The sequence below is a fragment of the Augochlora pura genome, chromosome 5 (assembly GCF_028453695.1).
Source record: "Augochlora pura isolate Apur16 chromosome 5, APUR_v2.2.1, whole genome shotgun sequence".
NCBI classification, from domain to species: Eukaryota; Metazoa; Arthropoda; class Insecta; order Hymenoptera; family Halictidae; genus Augochlora; species Augochlora pura.
Genome location: NC_135776.1, coordinates 2821159 through 2843718, shown reverse-complemented (window position 1 = coordinate 2843718; position 22560 = coordinate 2821159). Strand labels below are relative to the sequence as shown.

The 22560-nt window shown below is 49.0% G+C and overlaps 1 protein-coding gene across 5 annotated transcripts in view; it reads left to right on the top strand.

Annotated features, from left to right (window-relative positions):
- The first annotated feature begins 275 nt into the window (after positions 1–275).
- LOC144470562 (signal-induced proliferation-associated 1-like protein 2) overlaps positions 276–22560 on the top strand; it is a 37561-nt gene continuing 15276 nt past the window's right edge. For all 5 annotated transcript variants that reach the window (XM_078181867.1, XM_078181866.1, XM_078181865.1 and 2 more), the window contains exon 1: positions 276–882. The gene's annotated coding sequence lies outside the window, so the exon portion shown is untranslated. The remainder of the gene's footprint in view (positions 883–22560) is intronic.

The window sequence follows — 22560 nt, the reverse complement described above, 5'->3', positions numbered from 1 at the left end:
TCGATAAGAACATTTTTCAAGGTGCTTGCAGCACCCCCGAAAACACGACGCGTCCTACCCTGCCGCAGAACTGCGCACCTTTCCCATCCACCCTTTAGACTGGAGTAAAGTGGTATGCTATTGTGACTATGGTATGCCAGGTCTGTTTCGTGGAACAGGCTGTAGTAAGGGGGCGACGGGGATCTACACAGCTCTGAAAGGCACGCGCTTTGAGCCGGATGGAGGGGATGCCGATGACCGGCCTAGTAGAAGGGAACTCAGTATAGTGGCGGCGCGCAACCTGTTAGCGTCGTTTCGTCGTGTTGCGTTTCGTGTCCGCTTTGTCGTCGACTTTTACGTTCGTTCAGCTGCGTCACAGTGATCCATAGATCCGTCCGAAGATCGATCTGCGCGCCGGGTAGTGTCTTGTACCGATCATTAGCCGAGATTCCGTTCGTTCCAGGATCCGGAGGGCGAAGCGGAGATCTCGTTACGGCTCCGGGCAAGAGGATCGATCGCGGGGTAAGGATCTACAGTGATCGAGCCACGGCGAGACGCGTACCCGTTGGTTCGTGCCCTATCCACGGAGTGGAGTCGTGTTCTATGAGGTTGCCCGCGATCCGTCCTGCACCCGAGGAAACACGAGTGCGTCGTGTCCCGGTGATTCATAGATCGCGGCGTCGTCGATCGGGGCTCGCGTGTCCAGTGCGGTTGTGGGAAGAGAGACCGCGGCGAGTAGAACCGACCGAAGGAATGCACCGTGTGCACGAGCGGTGCGATTCGCCGATTTGGTTTATTTAGTGGTCACCGAGACCGGAAGCCGCTATATTGGAGAGGAAGCGGGAAAGCGGCGTGCCGCTGTTCTGTGTACCGAGGCAGAGGCGATCGTCGCAGCCGGAAAATGTGAGTACCGTATTGATAGTATGCTCTTATCGCAACGATCTGCCGCGTACCATGAAAGCGTGTGCCCCTCTACTACCGAGAAATACCGATAGCCGAAGGTCGCCGGTGTTCATTCAGTACATGCGGTACTCCGACATTGTCTACGCGCAATTGTTTTTTCCCCCCGGGAAAAATAGAGAACTCCTGGTCGCTCGAAATTCTCGACCGTAATTCAGCGAATTATTTGGGCGGCGCAACAGGTTCGTTTGAAAGTACCGTTCAAATGGAATAGTCGTAGTAACGCTTGTTAACCCTTTGACGACATCAGACCTGTGAATCTTATTGCAAAGTTTGAAGCCGCATCGATTGATTAAATTCAATTAATTGTAATATTAATAATAATATCGAGTCTGCCTAAAATGGATCCGTCGAATAAAAGGTGCCGAGGGTATGGAAATTTCCAGAGCCGCTCCGAAACGTAACGTCCATACAGTAGTCCATTTAATTACGCTTCCATTGTATTTCTGTTTGGAAATATGGTTGTCTTTTGTTGGCGGACGTTGTTTAACGAGGCACTTGCTGTAAAGTAAAATTTGCTAGGCAGAAGATTGCGCTCTGTGCCGGCGTTGTGAATGCCGACTCGCCAAGCAAGGGTTGAAGGAGCAGCGATTAAGGAAAGGAGTAACGATTTTCGTCGTGGATCCCACGGACTGTTCGCGCAGGGTTAATGGCACTTCCATGCGGCACGGTTACACGCAATTAAAGCCGAGTACCGAACCCCTCGTTAGTTCTTTTGTGAGCCTCGCGCTCGCCCCGAAGATTAAACATCGAATACTATATTTCATTTCGAGCCGGAGCGAATGGGTTTCGTATTTATTAGGGCGAGGGGTTGATTGTGTCGGAACTAACAGTTTGCGGACACGATCGCGCGTGGTCTGTCGACGAAGTGGCTCGAAGCTCTGTGTCCGGAAGTAACGCGACAGGCTATTTAATTTCAATTAACGGGGACATTACGTTTACATTTGCTGCGCGCATTTTCTGACAAATCATTCGACATACTTTTAACGCTATTGTATTCTCAGCTTGGAGCAAGCAGATAATAATTAGTACATAGAATTGTACTTCAAAGTAAACCTTGACCAATTTCGCATAGAATACAGTATCTATCATCGCGAAAATAGTCTCGAAGGTCTCAAGAAATGGCTAAACTTGCTCGCACAGTTTTTACAAGCACAAGTGAGTCAAGCTTTGCAGATTTAAATGGTCGCGGTGAAATCACTGCGAGTTTATCGTAAAATTCGCTCGTCCGCATTGTTCGAACGCGAGTCGAGCATCGCTTCTGCGTCCTCTAGAGGAATTAATATCGTTGCGTTTCTCGACGATTAAAACCAGCGTCGCAGAAACATTGTGTGGAAAGACGGCTAAAGTCGGATGAGGCAAGATCGCGTAAGATCGACGTGTGTGTGTGTGTGTGTGCGTGCGCTTTTGTGGGCCACCGTATACGCCTTGGCGTTGTGGGGCACAGGCAAGAGAATCCGCGTCCTAGTACTCGCGTTACGATCACCTTCGCAACGCGCGTCATGGTCCGTTACGTTTCGTTTCTTCTCCGGCGGCTCTATCAAGAGACGGTTTAAAAGCTTGATTCCACGGCCTATGTTTGTACACATAATACGCGTCTCTCTGTACGCGAATTACCGCCGGCTCGGAACCAAAGCGGCCCTCGATTTGACTCGCGGAGTTTCCCCGGCCGTTAACCGAACCGCCAATTACCTCCAATTACCCGTGCACCGAGAGAGACCACCGTACACAATCGTAGGCCTTCGAAATTCGCTGCGAGAATGCTCGAGCCGCCGCGACACCCGGATTACGATGCCATAGGCAATTCGAGAACTAGAATCGATGGACTCCTTTAACCGCGTTCGCTTTGACGCGGTTTAAACCGGACGAGCTATAAAACCGACGCCCGTTGTTTCGTAAGAACGACGAGGACTGGATTTGTTTACACCTTCCACCATTTTCTTTGTAATCGAAGCCGGTTTGGATTGTCATCGAAGGTAATCAGCCGTTTGTATTTATCGTGCGGCCATGTCTATACGATTCACCCTCGAGTGCCTTTGCGTTTGCGTAAGTATAGATTTCCATACGAACGCTGCAGATTTGAATAGCTTCGGGGGAAGTAAAAGTAATAGAATATAATATTTATTATTATACCCGATCGTATTTTTCTACCCCGGCGGAAGAAATTTAATTTCGACTTTGGATAAGTAAATGTTCAGCGCGATTCGCAGGATCAACCAAGCAATGGGAATTAACGATAAAGAGCAATCTTACGCGAGAGTTAGGTTTCGACTTTCTTCAGGGTACTCGGAGCGGAGTCTCGTCGATTGACCTTTCCCCGTGGCCCGTTCGCGATCGAACAGCCTTTTCATCCTCTCGGAGGTCTCCGAGTCGCACGCGAGCACCTTTTTCACACGTGCCGACACAGGCAGCCTCGAATCGGCTGCTTCAGAGTCATCGACGATCGCTTCGCCGACGCGCGAGTTTCGCTCGCCTACACCGTGAAAGCATCGACGAATTTTTTAATCGACTCTCGTTCCGCTGACCTAATCTAACGTAACGTGGCGTAGCATAGCCCTGACCTAACGTGGACCAAAACGTCGACAAGTACACAGTCGACTATTTCGGAATAACCGAGCCGAGAATCGCTGCAACCCGTTCGCGTTCAATACCATGGAAATCGGCCGGTGGCTCTCTCTCTCTCTCTCTCTCTCTCTTTATGGGTTCGAGGAGTAGCGTGGTTTCGTTGACGCGATAACTTGAAACTCGTAATTACGTTCCGTCGTAATTTTCGACGAACGGTCGCGTGGGCCGCGAATTCCTACCACCCACGCGATCCCCGCCGAGCAACAAAGAGGCCTCCTCGCGCCGACGAGTCCCGGAGAGGGATGCGGCGCGACTGCGTTTTCCCGTGGAACAATGCTCGTCGAACGATCGTAAATAGGCTTGGTGCACCTTCATGCAAATTGCCGCACGTAACGCCGCGTTAATCAGAATTCGGTAAAGACTGATTCATAAATCCTTGCGGCGTAGTTGGTTATTGTAAATCGTAATCGTTTTGCCGTAGTCGTAGCTGGTCTGTAAATATTTATGCGAACGTCCTAGTACATTCATTCATAATCCCTGATTTCTCGTTCCGAGAACGATTTGTCTCTTTCTGATGAATCATCTTGCCGTGAAATAAACGATTTGTAAATTGACACCGATATGCTATAAGTCGATAGAAAGAAAAATCGACTCGATAAACGCTAAAAGAATTTTCAAAAATTAACGATCGCGGTTACTAAAAAAATTAAACAATTTTGGAAACTAATTATGGCTCTTAATAATTAATGTATGCATCGAGTAAATAGAAACTTGCTAATTCGCATAATACGCGACGAATGCGGACAAGCCAAGCAGCGGTCAATGTCCCCGTCTCGGTGCAACATGCGATAAAAGCGAACGCAGCCTGAATTTTCCGAAAGACGTTTAAAAAAGAATGGTGTCCCTCTTGTGAAAGAAGCTACTAGGAATTTCTGGGTATCCCGGAGTCCAGGAGTGACCGTTACAAGGCGAGAGAAAGAGAGGGACAAGCCTTTGTGTCACTCGCATACAATGTTATTGTATTCCCGGCACGTATAGGCAATGGGAGTTCGTTATTACGCCTACTTCCGGTTGCCGGATCGTCGCGCGGACTTGCCTCGGGGCTCGACACGATGCTCGGAGAGCATCTCGAGACCGTTTTTCCACGCGACAATGAATTTCGAGATGAAAAATATCCTGCGGTTCTGTGATCCTCGATCTTCGGTTCTGGGGACAGGAATTCGATGTGGGACCTAGGGGATGGAATTTAAAAGCCTGGGATCTTCGGGTCTGCGATTCCGGGGTCGAAATATTTGGTGCGCAGAATTTAGAGTTTAGAATTTAATATCTCAAATATAGAAACCAGTATCAAAAGTTTATAATTCAGAGTATAGTATTTGAAGTCTAAAATGTAGAATCTAGAATTTTAAATCTAGAATTTTTGATCTAAAATATAGAATCTAGAATTTTAAATCTAGAATATAAAATCTAGAATTTTAAATCTAAAATATAGAATCTAGAATTTTTGATCTAAAATATAGAATCTAGAATTTAAAGTGCAGAGGCTAGAATCCAGATGAAAAAGTTCAGAAGCCAGGATGCACAGGATAAACTGCGAAGGCTAGGAATCAAGAGGCTCCGAACGAAAGATCTCGGTATCGTTAGGCGAGACCCGATACTCGAAAATACCGTGGACGGACGCGCCAGCCCTGCTGGAATTTTCGAACAGCTGCAGGCGCATACCTAAGCGATACCTCGACCGAGGCCCAGGTCTACAGAAAAGACCGCTCGTAAAACTCGGCCAGGATTCGCTCGACCCGAGTTGACTTTATCCTTTATCTCGTTTCAAACGTGACGGTGCCACGATTCGGAATTAGGTGACTTTCGCGTGCACGTTGCAACGACGCCGTGCACTGTATTATAACAATGATAAAATTGAAAATATAATAATGAAAAATAAAGATCCGTCGGTTCACCACAGTTCGAGCAACATTGCGCGATTTTCGTGAAGAAAGGGACGCGTAAATTGCTCGCGTTGTTTGACCGTGGGCTGGGGTCTTAATAAATAATTTGGAGCGACTGTAGTCGCCTTTCGGCTACCACGGTGTTCTCCCTCGTAGACACGGATTAAATCGACGCGAATGGGGCAGCGTGACACGAGTAGCGGTATGAATCGCCGATACAGCTAATCCTCTCGCCGGCGATAGAGTTTCTCGCAGCCTAATGGCTGGAAAGGCCGTATTACGGCCCGAGCATATGGTCGAAGGTAGCGGTGATCGTTTCGTTTGTCAGCCAACTGCTTCTCCACACCGGTGTGCGCGCAGCTCTGGTTCCCGTACACTCGCTAGAATGACTCGTAAAATCCGCGCGCTCGTTTCGCGTTTCGTCCCTTGTGTTTGCGTCGATGCGCGACGTCCGACGACGTCACCGTAAACGGACCCTCTTCTCTTTCTCTCTTCCCTCCTCTCTGTTTCTCCCGCGTTCTCGTAAACAACCGAGTAGACACTTTTGCGTGTACATTTTCGAGAGAGAGAGAGAGGGAACGCCGGGTCGAGACCGCGAGATGAATTTGTCTGCGAGCCTACGTCCTCGAACCACCTCTCGCCGGCAACCCTTCTCCGCCCTCTTCCTCGGCTACGAGACACGCGAGTTCCGCTTAAACGCGATGTCACGCATATTAAAAAAGATCCACTTGTCGCCGGGACGAGCCAGACGATTCCCGAAGCTGTTTCGAATATTATAGACGCGATTACAGAATTGCCTGGGTCAGAGTTTACAGCCCGGGGTAAATTGTCCAGGACCTTTCGGACCGTTCGAACGACGACGATTCGCGAACACGGAGCAGATGTTTCGTGAACGAATTAACTCGTGGACGTGTTAATTTGTGGACGAATTAATTTGCACGTGTCTTTCTAATTCTAAAACTGTTCTCTTGGGGGTGGCTCAGCGTGTCCCCTCTTTTTCTTTTTAAATTAGCTTTAAAATGGTCTACTCTTCCTTTTAAAAATTTTTGCTGCCAGGATCTGTTGTTATAACCTCTGCTACTCTTAGATTAATTCCAATTTATTCGCATTAAAATCCCAGTCTCTCGACCATCCGAATCTGCTCGATTGTCGGTAATATAATGCGCTAATCCCACGGATCCAGAATCCGATTATTCCAGTCGGAGAACTTTCAAGTGCCCCGCGGCTCCTGGATCCTAGATCATTGGTGGAACGAATCGTTGCAGGGCCTCAATCGACAACAAAAAAAAAAAATAAAGAAAAGGATGGCGAAGGATCGGGTTTCCTCGTGCGAGATCTGGTTTCCTCGTTTCTGTTTAGGCCCGCGTCGATCGACTAGACCATTTCCTGCGGCGATAACCCTTCCCCGTGGCATGGAATTATTGGCAGTGATCGTGCGGCGTCGGGTCGGCAGGATACAGGTTCTTTAAATGCTACCAAAGTCAATTAATTAGGGCCGGATGCGTTGATTGACCTCTGGATAAGTTCGTCAGGGTCCGGCCGGCCGGGGGATTAGCCCTTTCGCTGGAACTTTCGTCCGTTTCTGCTCCTCGCCCTCGAAAACGAGCGACGCGGCGTAACGCGTTAACAACGGGGAGCAACAATCCCCGCGTTTCTGTTATAAATAAACATTCACCTTTTTCGCGGCTCTCTTTCTCTTCTGTGACTCGCCGACCCGTTCAGCGCCTATAAAAATAAGCGATATCTAGCCGGTTAAAAATGAAAACAGGTCGCGACCGATTAAGGAACTTCGATGGCTTACGGGCACGTCCCTCGCGACTAGAATAACGCAATCGCCGGGTAAAGAATAACTCTCTATTTTTATTGTTCCCACTGCGTTGTCCCGGCCACCGGTTTTTCTATCCGCAAAATCTCCGGATAATGCAACTCCGGTCTGCGGCTGTTCGACCGGATGAAAGTCCAAAGCTTTTTAGTGTCGTTTACTATCGCACGACCGGTTGCTTCGGTTTGTTCTCGGCTATAATTAATCCTATACTCGTCAAGCGACACATTAAATTTTTTCATTGGAAAGTTAACGAAATAAAAGATTCAAAAAATACAATATCCCTTATTCGATGAATGGGAAGTAGATTAAACACGAAAACCAGCAGAATTGGTCGCGGAGAGTATATCGCTACCCTATTCTTTGTTATCTCCCGATTCCCGAGCCCAGGATCCATGGATCACGGCGGATCGTGACCAGCAGGGAATCGGAACGAGTGCCCGATTACTCGAATCGCTAGACCTGTGCCCGCCTACCTCGGGAGAGAGAGCCCGCGAATACAGGTACTGTTACGGCGCAGCCTGTATGCTAACTGTAAAAACATCCACTTCGGCATCCTCGACGTACGAGCCACGGCTGCTGCGAGCCATTCAAACTCTCAGACCGTCGCCGGAACGATACCAATCGTTCCCAGATGCTTCATCATCGTACGAAATTCCTTCGCTCCACTTTAGCCGCTTGCGATTTCTCGTCGGACGAGGAAAACTGTACGTCATCTTCGGTTCTTTCTGTTATCGTTCGTATGCCGTTCCACATCCCTGATAATTAACCTAACAAAGGCGAATCTTTTCGTAAAATTTCATACTTTCTGTGTCAATTCCAAGCAAGAGGGAACAAATCGAAATATTTTCTTTAATCATTCTCGTAGGGCGACGACGATGTATTACATCGATGTGCTTAATTATCGATCACAGATCAATTCAAATTGGATCACGGTGACCAAGATCCGCCGGTAGAACAAGCGAAAGTGTCGCGTCGAAGCAACGCGGCCGTCGTAGATCGGACATAACCTGCCCGCAAGTTTGTTTCGAACTCGCACACGTGTTCGTGCGAACGGCCGGCCGCGGACAGTCTCGATCGGAGAGCATGATCGAGCGATGAGACCGTCCCGCTACGTTACAGACTATGTATTCCGGGAGAATGCAACAGCTCGGAATCGCGTGTTACGCATCCGTTTGCCGCGCACGGTTTCGTAAACGTTCGTCGCGTTTTCCAGGGACAAGCGCCGCGCGCGGTTCGGTTGCATTTCTCGCGAGGCGGCTCGTTACGAAAGCGGACAGGCGCGAGAGCGTTTTGCCTGCGCATTTACGGAGCCGACGATGCACCGTGTTTCCCGCGGAACACACGATATAGCTCGCATCCTATAACTCTGGACTCGTTGAAGGAGGAGCTTTCGGTCGACTCCGTACTAGCTGCAACTGAGCAGGTTTTGTTTCAAGTTTTTTTTTTTTAAAGAATTAAATAAAAAATATCAATGCACTATTTTTTACTGATTAAAATTATTAAAGGAAGAAAGAGGCGGAAGATTTTTATTTCGCATAAAAGTCACGCAGTTTAATAACTATAAATTTCTTTCCGTGAGTATGATAAATTAAAATTTACGAAATTATCGTGTGAATTAACGAACGTTGAAGGCTGCATTAAGGCGCACAGTAGCGCCGGAACAGTCTCACGTTTCTGTGTTTGTATTCCATTGGGAGATCGGGTTCAGGCCTGATTGTTCTAGGATCTGGTGGCGGCCAGAGGTTCCCGCATTGGGTCAGTAGCATATTCGGGTGGTCACCCTCACGTTGGAAAAAAAGGAGGACGATAATACAAAGAATCCAGCAGTCTCTCTCTCTCTCTCTCTCTGATTGGGGCTCTCTCGTGGCTTCTCGGTTGGGTTAGGCTTGCTCCGAGTGACTCTTCGGAGTAACGGCATCTCGGGGCCCCTCCGTTTGCCTCGTACTCCTTTCCCCGGTACACTTGGTCGCGTCGCGTCTCGTCGCGTCGAGCTCTCTCAGCGCTCGCAGACAAGAGATACTCCTCCTCCTTTTTCCGTATGCATTACTGCGGGCGTGCACGCCAGTCCCGCATACACACGCCGATGAATACGAGGATGCGCTCGCGATTCCACCGTGGCCCAAGATGGAGCGCGACCGCGCTCCATTCTGCGATTACCGAGGTTACCCTACGGGGCACCGTGCTTACCATTCCGCAGCGCAGTATCAGATCCAAAAAGATACGATTTCATCGATTCTAATTACCGATACTATATTAATTAAGCAGAATCTTTTCTTCATCTTTATTTACCGTTCAAAAAGATTATAGCATCGGAAATGTCGGATGAAAATGTGTCAACTTTGATCGACGATAAGTCCGCGAGAAATGATCGTAGGTTGATGACTCTCTTGTTAAATTGAAGCTTGAAACCTCTAGTTTACGATGGTGTAACCGGATTTTTAGTTTGATACAACTTTTACCAACGTGAACTTCGAAATGCGAGACCATGTTTTACCGCGGCCCTTATTTTTCAATATTCCCGAGATGTCGCGCCGATTGCACAATGCAACCGTGTCGCTTGTATTTTAGTAATCAGAGTGAAAGATTAATCGAGTGACGAGTTCTCTCTGATATTCTGCTTCGATCGCACGGTGTATCCTTGACCGTGATATTGGAACGATGACGACCCGATCTGATTTTACACTTGGTAGCACAGAAATAACAGAATAAACGTGTCACCTAGATACACCGGTTTAGGCCCCGTCAGGGAATCCCTATTATAGACCGCAGTACGATTGTTCTAACGAGAGAAGAAGTATTCAGGGTAGATCGTTTTAGGGTCTTCCCTGTTCGAGTTTTAGAAGAACCACGCGTACCGTCGCCACTCGCAATTGCCAGGGTTCTTTCACAGCGACACAATTCGACCCTTCCCCGATACCTGTCTACGTTTCTCGAGGTCTCGGTCTCGCGAGGGTCTCAAGATATACCTGGACACACGATGATGAAACGTTCGTCGATGAGTAATCCGAGACCAGTGACGTCAGACTCCAACAGAATCGAACGTTTGATTCACGACTGCCACCATCGCGAACGTAGCAAGCATGACCTATCGAACCTACTCTTCTATTTATTTGAACAACTCCCAGAATTTTCGATAGAATGCCTCGGCAAAATTTATGCTGTTTCCTCGAACACGTGTCAACATATATGCAAAATTTCAGCTGGACAGATTCGATCGCTTTCCGAAAATAAATTCGAACGACGTCTGACATCATACGCGAAATTGATCGCACATTCGACTCGCGAGGTTGGCATTGTTCGCGCGCGACGTGGCCGGCTTTACGGATGGCCGATTAGCCCCCGGCCGACGGATTTCCACGAGAAGAAGCTTTATTAGTATTGATAATAATATGGCCGGTCGAGGCGATCCCAATCCGCGGCACGAAATCGTCGTGTACCGGGCGATGAAGTCGTAGAAACGCCTGCGACCTGCGCGCGGCTCGTTTCGCCTCTCGCGCCTCGATTTTCTGGGTCAACGGAGGAGCCCTCTGGCCAGCCTTTCGCGTTCACCTCTCGTAGAATCGCGGCTTTCTATCATTCTCCGGGCCGTGTTCCGCTTCCTCCTGCGCCGCCACGGACGGGTTCGAAAGCCGAGGAACTCGGCCAGAGAGCCTGGATCCTCGCCGGCTCGTGTTCCTGGGCTCTCCCTCTCCCCTTTGTCACGATTCGGCTACTCCTTTCGGCGAACCGGGAGACGTGTACACCTGCGCACGGGTGGCCGAACCTTCCTCCCGATATAGAGCGGCATTATGCTCGCAGCCAGCTGTGCGCGTCTCTACCGTTCGCTCGGTCACGTACCGAGAGAGGAACAAAGCGCGGTCGGTTTCAGCACGCGAAATTGTTTCGCCGTTTGCTCACCGGGGATCAATCGGCCGTGGCGACGCGGAAACGAACAGCCCGGTGCCACCCTTTCCCCTCCCGAATCGTTGACATTCGTACGAGAAGACCCTTTGTCACCGATCCGGCTGGTTTTTCACGGCTACGGGGGCGTGGACCGATGTTTTCGTAAATCGGCCGACGCGCCAGGCTGAAATTTTGCAGACGACGCTGAAAACCTAAAATGAACGGCTTTAAAACGTTCGGTAAGATTTAAAACATTATAAAATAGTGTATCGACCTCAGCGATTAAAGATTCTCGGACGGGGGACTATGGTTAAATAACTGATTGCCGTTAATGACGCTGGGAACGCTGGGCAAATACGAGATAGCGTAGAAAAATAAGAAGATAGTAAGTCGCCCGGGGGGAGAAAATATATGAATAAAAAGTGTTGAGAGATACAAGCATGAAATGCAAGTTGATTAATGATAAGATAAAGAGGAGCTAGGGGGAGCGAGAGAAGAATGAGCAACCTTGGGATAGACACAATGAAGGGGAAGTAATGAAAATAAATGAGATGCAGATGCGTGGCGGGGGCGCGAGGGGCGCGTATCTAAATTAAAACTGCGAACTCGAGTTGCAATAGGAATTAACGACACTATATTTAGCAAACAATGCGCAATATTTAATACGCAACCGGTATTAAATCACTGTTCCCGTGACGTCGAATAAATCAGAACGGAGTCTGAAAGATTACTTGAACTCGTTTTATAATGATCGTAGTACGTTCGCGGCGGCGATCGTATAAATAGAGAAACGCATTTATATTTCTAATTTTGCAAGAACAAATGCGCCTAGAAAATGCATTTCTTAAAATATTCTTTCCATTCTCGAATTTAAAGGTTAAGAAAACATGATTTTTTAATCTTTTTATCACCCCGACCAATTGATATTTTAAAACGTTTTTGTTCGACCATTCTCTGACAAACTGGTCGGTCTAACATCTGAAGAAAATTCAAAGCATCTGGTCCAATTTGAGAACGGTTATTATTATAATTCCCTAGTTACACGTTCACCGGTTTAGCCGCGATCGGCTTAGATCGGTATTTGCTAAGCAGAAAAAGAACCGGTCGAATGACGAGTTTGTCGTTCGTTGTAGAATGCGGCGAAAGAAGGTCGTGGAAACGCGAAACAATTCCAACTTTCCATAGTTGACGTTACAGCCGGGCCGGGTAATCGGTGGTGCACCTTTTTCCCACTTTCACCGGTTCCATGAAAATCACCGATCCTAGGAGCTGCTGCCGAACGACGAACGTTTATTGTTCGCCGATTCCAAACGATCACGCTATCGCGACTTCCTCCCTCCCCCCCTTTGTCACGCAATTAATATCGAACGATCGTGATTCAATACCGAGCTCGTATCACCGTGCTACGCTCTCGATCGTTATCTCCGCGCGGAATTACCGATGGAAAAAAAATAAATCGTCGAAGATACCGCTGGTAATCGCTCGAACGACAGCCGTTCCACGCCTTGCTCGCCGCAAAAACAAGTAGGAATATCCGCCTTCTGGCGCGAATTGCTCTTCGACGGAACAATCGGCGATCTCTTTGAGCCGTGCGCGGATAGTTCAGATTTCAATCTGTTAGTGGAATACGAAACCCAATTAGAATTTCCGAGAAGCGATAGCCCGCTATCGTCGGAACGAGTTTTATTTTCACGCGTGCGGAACTGGGGAAAAGAATGGAGCGAGATCGTTAAACCATAGGAAAAATATCTGCGAAGTCTCGGATCAAAATTCGCTTCTTCGTTCGCCTTTCAAATAAATGCGAAAGTGTGTCGGTATTTTTAGCCGAAAGGAACTGTTCGATCGTAATCGTCGATTACAGATTCCGCGGAGGTTCCTATACCGCTGACGGTGCGACCTCCATTTTCGCGCGAAACGGGACGAGAAAATTCGAGTAACACGGACGGAAGCGTGACGAAAAGATTTGCACAATCGCGAATGAATTCGCTCGTCGGATCGGTTACAGAAAAAAAAAATGCCAAGTGCCGACGCGTTCCGGGCAAAGGGAGAGAAACCGCGCGCTGCATTAAAGTCGCGGAATACATACCGATTCCGTGGCGCGTATCGTTCCGTACCGGAAGGAGCGGCCATTCCGCGAGCGTAAAAGTGGCCGATCGATTTCGGTAACGATCCCGTAGAAAGTCTTCGGGGAAAAGGTTCAGCGAGTCGCGACGCTCGTTCGCGGATCGGTTGGCCGCCGATCGGCGGTGTGTATTCCGAAACGCGGCGGCTCCGGCGTGCCTCGGTACAAATTGCACGAAACGGAGGATGTTATGCGATCTTTATTGCGTCGGGTAGCACCGGACACGAATCGTTACGTCGAACCTTTCGTCGTTCCAGCATTGCCCCGGCAGATCGCGGCTAGCCGATAACGAAAAGAACCGGGGGGCCGAGAGCCACCAGCGGAACGCCTTCGAGTCGTTTTCCTTGCGCAACGCGTCCATCCACCTATTCCGCAGCGATTTTCCGGGACCCGTGTTCCCCGCGATCCGATCGAGAGATTCCCCTCGATCATCCTGCCATACGAGATTTCCTGCCGGGAGTGCGAACTCTTTCGAGAGAGGACTCGACCCGGCCGGGGAAACGCGAGTCAGTGGCTTCGCGGATCGAGCGAAATCCTGATATCTTACGCCTCGAAATTTTCGAGGATCGAATGGCCGTGATCCATGGTCCGTTCTTCCTGCTCTCCGTTTCTTCGTCGCTATGGGAAAGGAAGGCCGAGAAGCCTTGCGTCGCGACGCGCGTGGGAAGAACGCCGTGAAATTCCCTTAGAAGAGGGTCACCGCTTCCAAAAAAAAAACAAAGATTTAGGAATTTTGTCTGGGGAACCGATTGATATTTATTTTTAAATAATTATCGTATAACAAAAGATCGTTAAAGTCGTCCAAGTGACAGATAATTCCTCCGGAGGTGTTCCCACAGACACGCTGGCTGGAGATGTCTACTTAAAAAGACCCCCGCACTTCTGTATTCCTCGAGATCTTGCTGTTAGAAAATTGCTGATGGTCGTTTAAAAAAAAAAAAAGCTGCAATGATTTGCCCAGCAAAAAGGTTGGCGAGTGTCGCGTTTTGCCACGGAATCGTTTGAACACCAATTAGGATGTATATACACCTGTAATTTCTCTGTACGCGGTCTGCTATTCGCCTAATCGGGCCGCGACGGATTTCAGCAAAGAGACGAAATCACCGTCGACGGAAGATCGACGCGAACAATGCGAGATCGGTTGACGCGCGGCAGAAACGGAGTAACGGAGATAGGGAAAAAAAACGTATCGGAGCCGGAGGAGAAGTGTTCATGCAGGAAACTAATTTCGAGTTGAAGTTAAGTATAGTCCTCCGGTTTCTGGGACAGCAATTGCGGTTGAAAGAATGATAGCATGATCCGGGGAACCCGGGCGGGGCGTCGGCGGTCTCTCTTTTTCCGTAATTACAGTCGGGGTCGTGGATCTTTTGTTTCCGGCGCGGTTTTTGTATGGAAATCTTGGCTCGAAACGAAAATCGAACCCCGACCGGGATGCACCGACGTCGATTAAGCGGAGGGTTACGTGCGGATAGATAGAGGCGTAGAGAGCCGAGGGACGCGGGGCGAGGGGGGCAGGACTTCCGGTGCTCAGGGCCGTAGCCCTCCGCTCGGGCTCCCTTTCTCCGGGGCAACACAAAGGATTCTCGAAGGAGCGACGAGCGCGAGAGAGCAGTGTTTCTCGGCGCGAGAGGACGAAAAGAATCACGTTGCCAGATGACGCTGGCTACGGAACCGGATAGATACTCTTTCACGGCATCGATTATTCCGCCAATTTTTCTGCCCTGAAAGACTCCGCCGGACCACACGGACTGGTGTATATAATCGATTTATTCGAACGACTAAAAACGCCGATTGAACAGATGAAAGAAATCAGCGATATTTAAAGACAGAGCAAAAGAAACGTGATCGAATGCTGTCGAGAAATATCAAAGAAGGATGATAGATAATTCACGGTAAAAAAAGTATAGCAAGGGAGAGTTGAGATAATTAAGTAGGGAGAGACCTGATGGAGTGGAAATCGCTCGCTGACGTGACAGAGAACGATCTACCCTCGAACGTTTACGTTTCCACGAACACTCGGTGGTTCATAATGATCGCTCCGAAGAAACTACGTATCTCCGGAAATTTTTGAAGTGTTACAGTGCTCGTGCCACGTTACACGCGCTTTCTCTGCTCCGTTCCGGAGCGAACGATACCCGCAATCGCGGGGATTAAGACTATCTTCGACCGTCACGGAACTAAGGTGAATCAAAGATGAATCATGCGACACATAAGCGTGTAACAACAACGCGTAATTGCGTGAAAGACGTTGCACGTATCGCGCAACAATCTTTAGATATACGAAACCGCTGTTTCCGATTCTGCGAGAGACATTTGAATACTTTGTGCTCCCTTTTCGACGCGTGTTTGCGATTAATATTGATCGACGACTCGGCTCAAAGGGGATCGTAAACCGATCACGAGTCGAACTGGATCGAAGCCGAAGATAATTGGCCCGTAAACAGGAAGAGATATCGAGGTTTTCGTGATCCAGATCCGGCGTGTCTTGGCTAAGTAATGATGAATTTCTACCGGTGATTTTTCAACGAACGACGCACGTAATCCCGGGCGTCGATCACGGTAAACATTATTTTCCTCGGTGGTAGCCGAAGTGGATGACGAAGAAGAAGGAGAAGCAGGAGGCAAGAAGAAATAGAGATAAAGAGACCTGATGGTTCCGATCGACCGAGAAACGAGCGATATCAAAATAACTCGAACGTCGGAACGACGCGCGGCGTTGGTTGGTTACACGGTGAGGAGGGCATCTTAGTTCCCAGCGGGAGCCTGTGAACCCTTCTCTGCGCTTCGAGGAGAAAGAGAGAGAGAGAGAGAGAGAGAGAGAGAGAGAGAGAGAGAACGAGAGGGAACGGGAGAGGCAAGAGCGCATCGCCGGTGCTTTCCATTTATTTTCTCCTGGATTTAATCGTATCCGTTGACCGTCGTTTCCCGTCGCCACGGGCATCCCGTGCTCGTCCTCGTTCACCGACATTCGCCGGACCTTACGCGACGCGCGTAGATACGCACGGAGAAAGACAGAGAGAGAGAGAGAGAGAGAAAGGGATCGGTAGAGATAGAAATCGGCAGCGAGAAAGATTGGGAGAGATAAAGCACGGGAGTGGTAGGCATTGACAGAAATAGAGATTGCCAGATAAAGGGTAGACATATTGGTAGACGTAGAATTTAAAAAAGAAAGAGTTAATAAAAGAGATAGAGGATCGAGAGAAGGAAAAAGGAGAGAGAAAAAGCTAGGGGAGAAAGAGAAAGAAATCGAGAGAGATTGGTAGAAAGATAGAGATGAGAGATCGGGGGGGGGGGGGGGGAGAACGAGACCGGGAGAGCAAGAGGGAGAGAGAGGAGCGGTCGAAAGCATCGGCCACGATTCATTCATCGTTTACCGTAAGCAATCTTATCTCGGTATCTCGGTTTGGAAACTGGTTCGCGAGACCAGAGACACGCGAATCGCGTATATTACGTGGCGTGTTACGCGCCGGAAGATGCCACATGGCGGCGCGGTTTCCACGAGCATGGTAGTTCGACCGGAGAAAAAAAATGATCAACCGGCGAAACGAGGGTAACGACCGACCGTAGCAGTGTTCACAGTCGAGTAACACACTCGGTGCACTCAGCACGGCTCTGCTCGACTCGGCTCGGCTCGGCTCGAGCCAGCGCGATCGTGGACGGCTGCCAACTCTTCTTCGCGGAGCGATTCTCGATCCCATCGCGAAGGGTCAACGATCCAGTGCGTCGTATTTCGTTCGCGGACAGGGAAACTGATCGGATAGGTTCTGTAGAAGCATCATCATCATCATCATCATCATCATCTTCTTCTTCTTCTTCTTCTTCTTCTCTCTTCATCTTCATCGTATTCTTCCTTTCCTTCTTCTTCGTTTTCATCTTCCTCCTTTTCTTCCTCTGCTTCGAATGGATGACGATGATTGCCCTCTGGGGCAATGGTCGCGCTCCAGAGAAATCGAGGGCATCATGGCCACGCCTGCTTAGCGATCTCCGAGCCAGAGAGATGAAGGCTCTGCATCCTTGACAGATGATCGTGGCGTCGGTTGATCGAGCAAGAGACTCTAGGTTCTCTGATGATAACTGGGACTCCAAGCTCATTGTCGATTGAATATCGTTGGGGCTGAAATAGATTTTTAAAGGATGAAATAACTAGGATCGATTAATTATTGATTAGTATTTAAAAGAATCTTTCTGGTGATTAAATTTTTAGACATTTCGATGTTGGATTTTTAAGGGATGTTGAGGTATCCACTTGCAAACCAGCATCGCGAATGACCCATTTCCGACGCGGAACTTCTGATACAGATCGGAGCAAGGAGTCAGCGGTCGGCTCGAGCACGGAGGGCGTTTATTTCGAGAGAAGATTAAGAGTCCGGTGCCGGTCCCCTGCTCTCGTACCCGTACCCGAGACCCCGTACCCGTATCGCGGCCCTGTTTGTTCGCCGCGACTCGGTTACGCAGTTTTTAACGGTCCAACTATAAATACTTTCGAACTCGAGCACCACGGCGAGCACCCATGCTCGCCACGGCGGCACCAGAACCCGTACAGAAACGCGCCCGACCCCTGGTCGATGGTTTCACAGTTGTCATTATCAATTTATTAAACGGGGTCGGACGGTACGAAACGGAAAAACGTAGAGCGACCATGGCAATTGGTCGGACAAGACTGTGTCCCGCGCCGACTTAGGGATGCAGGGGGACTACCGATACGGCATTAGTACCTCGATGCAGCCGAAGATTTTAATTGCTGAAACAGCCACATCGCTGACACGGTCTCGCCGAAATTGGCAAGAACATGCCAGCCATTGTGTTGAACCATTCACTGAAGTTGCAAAACGAAGTCTGACACAGCCGACTCCATTATTACAGAGACCGTGAGACTCAAGGTTCGCCTGTGCACCCACGACGCAGTCTTCCTCGAACGATTTTCTTTTCAGCGTCACTCGCGGCACGGTCTTCCAATGCTCGAATCGTTCTCGAAGAGGCTCTGCAATTTTTCTCGCGTCTTCGATCCCCGGTTCCGTATTCTGCGAACGTTTTCTCTCGAAGTTACCGGACTTTGTAGTCCGCTTGGAAATTTTAGAGTACATCTGCGAAGATCTGGCTTTGATCTAGTTGAAGGAGTACGCCAGGTGTATCCTCTGAACGTACAAAGGTATCTACAGACTTTGCTGGATTTGAATATCTGTAAGTGAGACAGCTCCATATATTCTTTAAAAGTCTGGCTCGCATCGAACGAAGAACGTCGCGAGGAAAGGATGAACCAATTTTCCATCCGCAGCCGGCCCCGGTAGAAAACGGTCCCGTAGAGACCCGGCGGACCCAGGAGACAAAAGGGCCCGCAATTGAAGTCGCGGCATCTGTCGCGCGTGGACCCTTTGTGGAGGAGAGCGCGTTGAAAAAAAAAAATGAAAGGGTGGAATCGACATATGTGCTCCCGCGCTCCGTCTGTTTGATTAACAAGCAGCCATGCTAATCGCCGAGTGTTAATCACCGGCCGGCAGCGGCGCGGTCGGAACGGTAAAGAAAATTTGTCGAGCTGGAATCAGTTCGAGCGCGCTCGCAGATAAGAGAGATCCCGGATAAAAGATACCGCGAGCCGACACGAGCACCTCGGCCAAACAACGGCCGCGATAACGCGCTTCCGCCCCGGGGAGAAACGTCCTCGGTTATTGTCGCGCTCAGATTAGCCTGTCAGGCTCTCCCGTTCGGTTTGAATCGCGGAACCGGTCTCCTAATTAATCCGGCGCCTCCCACGCGATGACTAACTGTATTTCGAAACTGCGGAGGCTGCACGGAAATCTCTACCGGGATCGTCGTTCATCTTATGCCGGATGCCATCGAGCTGGGACACTTTCATTCTGCCGAGAGATTCACGGCGCGTTCGAGACTCTTTAAAGTTTGTAAAATATTAAAATTAGAATTATCGATGACCGCAAGATTTACGACGAACGAGACTGGAGACATTTTTAGTCCGCTAGAAAATTGGATCAACGACGGCCTCGATTCACGAACCGTGGAAGAAGGATCGCTTCGAACCGAAAATGAATTTGATCCACTCGGCTTCGAAACCTGCTTCGGCAATCTGTCGCGATAATCGTCGAGTTCCGGCTCCGGAAACCTGTCGCGTTGTTTGCGCCGCGAGCCTTACCTAGATCTATCTGGATCGACCGTCGAAACGGTCAACAAGCAAATTCGGGAAACTTCGCGGAGATAACGCACAAAGCGTTGTTTGTCTCTTATCGGTACAAGGAACAAAGCGCGGTGCTCTTCCGAAATGGTCGCGCGACGAACGGGCTGATTGCTTCTCGTCTGAAAATTCGAAAGGGACGCGCGTCAGCGAAAGAGAAAAAATCGCTGGAACGCGTGTGCGTAATTATCTTCGGTCGATTAATTGCTCCCGACCACGCTGCTGTTCTCGTCCCTCGCCTGGCCGACGAAGAAAAAGGAAGTCGTTGACCCGATACGTCGGTCTTGCGTAACAAGCGTTTTACACACGTGACCCGTAAGCTAATCGTATCTACGCGTATCGGAACGAAGAAAGAGTTCGTGGACGTTGAATGATAAACAGGGACGCGACCACGAAAAATCGGGCGATGCAGCCGGTTCTCGGCTAGAGGGTCGACTGATAGCCGCGCCTGTCGTCGAGTCTTCGAAAGATGCGCGATCTTTGGGATTTTTTTCCGACGTGCCTATTGAACCTTTCCATTTAAAAAGTATCTCGTTCGAAAGCGCGTACTCTGCGCATTCTTTAGCAATTTTTTTTATAGCAGAAGTCTTAAGGAGGTGTAACTAATAATTAATCGGTTCAGTGACTCTATTGCTCGGAGTTGGAGAATAATGAAATTAATGTATCGAACTAGTATTATTTTATTACTTTGTTAATACTGTCGTTATATTGAATTTTTGTGGAGAAATTAAAAGAGATATGGACCCGTTCATAAGAAATAAATATGCAACGGTTATAGTTCCGAGGAGCGAGTCTATAAGTGACTCAAGGGCTCCATCGCTGCAGCATGCTGTTGCAGTTTCGTCTCGCGTTTACGAACGAGACTGTAGTTTCGGTCCGCCGTTCCACGGGTCCCCCCGATCTCCAGGAGATCCGAAGATCTTCCACTTAGATCCTAAGCCAACTCGACGATTCGCCTCCTGCCACGTTCCACGGACCGAAACGAGGCCGGGGAACGATAACGTTAATGGAATTCCGAACGCGTCCCCTGGCCATTATCCGTGGAAACCTCGTTTTTCGTGATCGACTCGTCCCGCGTGCAATCGACGATGCACACGAGTCTCCCTCGTGCAAGGAACACGAAGCTACGAATTTCCTCGGAGATTGCCGTCTCGATCGAATAGACGCGGAATTTCCGTCGGCGATTCGCAACTTTCACCGTTTCGCGAACTTTCGACACCGGCGACCTCTTCGAAAAAAATGTGAAATCGATCGGCTGCGTTCCCCTTGTCTTCGAACGAGATAATTAATTGATAAAATTAAATTAAACCGATCATTTCCGACGATGATTCGAACGGCGCAGGCAGAAAAATGTCCTGAATCCGGTGCCCAATGCGCGATCCTGAATAACACCGTTGTGCGAACGGCAAGATCCGATCGATTTTCTCGACACAGTCGTACGATTCAAGAGGAATGAGGCAGCTCTCGTCCCATTGGTAAATATTGAATAGGCAGCTAGGCGATAAGCTGCGATCATTTCTCGATCCGGTCGTCGTTTATCGTTCCCGTTAAACCCTTTCGAGGAACGATCGTTCACAACGCGCATCTATCGTTTCATAATTACGACACGGGAACAATAATCGTAGATTTTTACTTTAGCTCTTGTAAATTCAGATGAACCGACCTTAAACAGTGATCGCATCGGTTCTCTCTTTAATAGAAAATTAAAAGTAGTTACTTATCTTAAATTAATTAATAACCGAGTAGCTGCATTGTCCACAATGGAAGGAAAACATCCCCTTAGTAAAACGATAACCAAGACTACACCTCCCCCCTTCTCCCTGCTTCCCTAAACAAACCCTGCGAAGAATTCTCAGCCGATCGATTGACATCCGCGATTATCAAGATCCAAACACACCGTTATGTCTCCCCTGTGCAAGGAAGAAGGGATGGTTCCCCGAGACGGCACCCCTCCGTGTAGCTGTCTCGAAACGTGTCCGAACAGGCACGTACCGGCTACCAACACGCACGGGATTTCGTTATTGTTGATCGGTAGATGTTCACTTGTTCGCCGTCGACGCGCGAACACACTTCGGTGACGGAACGAGCTCAGTATCGCGCGAAAAACGAGCCGGCGAACGCGCGTATCTATGTCGATCAAAATCGTCGACGAACTTCTCGACGCGGTGAGACGGCTCTCGCCGTCACCGCGGCGGACGAGGAATAAGTGTGCGAAAGTGAAGAAGAGTAGGAGATCCGTTGGCGGAACACCTGAGAAACGGGCGCGAAGGGAACGCAGACATTCGAGCATCCAGCAGGTAGATTTGTTGCCGGAGTGATCGCGAATTTATCCTTAAAATCTGCGGTCGATATTTTTCGACACGTCGACTCTCTCCCCTCGCGTGTTTTTAAACAACGCCTACGCGTTGTCGTAAGCACCGTAGCGTAATCATCGAGCTGCGGATGTTTATACAAAATACAGATTATTTGAGTTGGTTTGCCAAGATTTATCTCCTCCTTTTTAAAATAATAATCTTAACGAATTGGTAGTAATACAGCAACGTTCAGGATTCTTCTAGCGTTTCTCGCTGTTTTGCATCTGATCTGCACGGTTTTTTTTTTATCATAAATGCATAAAACGATGTCTGGGAAACATCATAATTCAGTGAAAACGTGACGGGAGTTTCAAACTACCGTTGCATAACGTTCACCGTATTAACGTCATTAAAAGGAGAAGCACATTTTCATCCAGCTTCCGTTTTATGTAATCACGGTGGAAAATGTTTATTCCGCATAAAGATTTGCTTGCTAATCATAACTGTAGTGTCATACGAGACGGACTCCGCAGGCTAGTTAAAATTGCAAAATTGGAATCCGCGGACGAGATCGTTTCCATAACAGCGTGCAGCCGGGGATCACCGGGGTGCGCTACACCGTGATATTCGACTTCGCGGATGGGCAGACGTTTAGGTGTGGGTCGCTTGCATGCCCGTAGGAGGTCTCTCGAGGATGGAAAAGAAAGACTCTCTCGATGCTGGTCGACTCCGCCGCTCAGCCGATCGTCTATCCCATCCGACTGGCTGCTCCGGCCGGGACCCGCATTCCTCTTCAATTGTCCCAA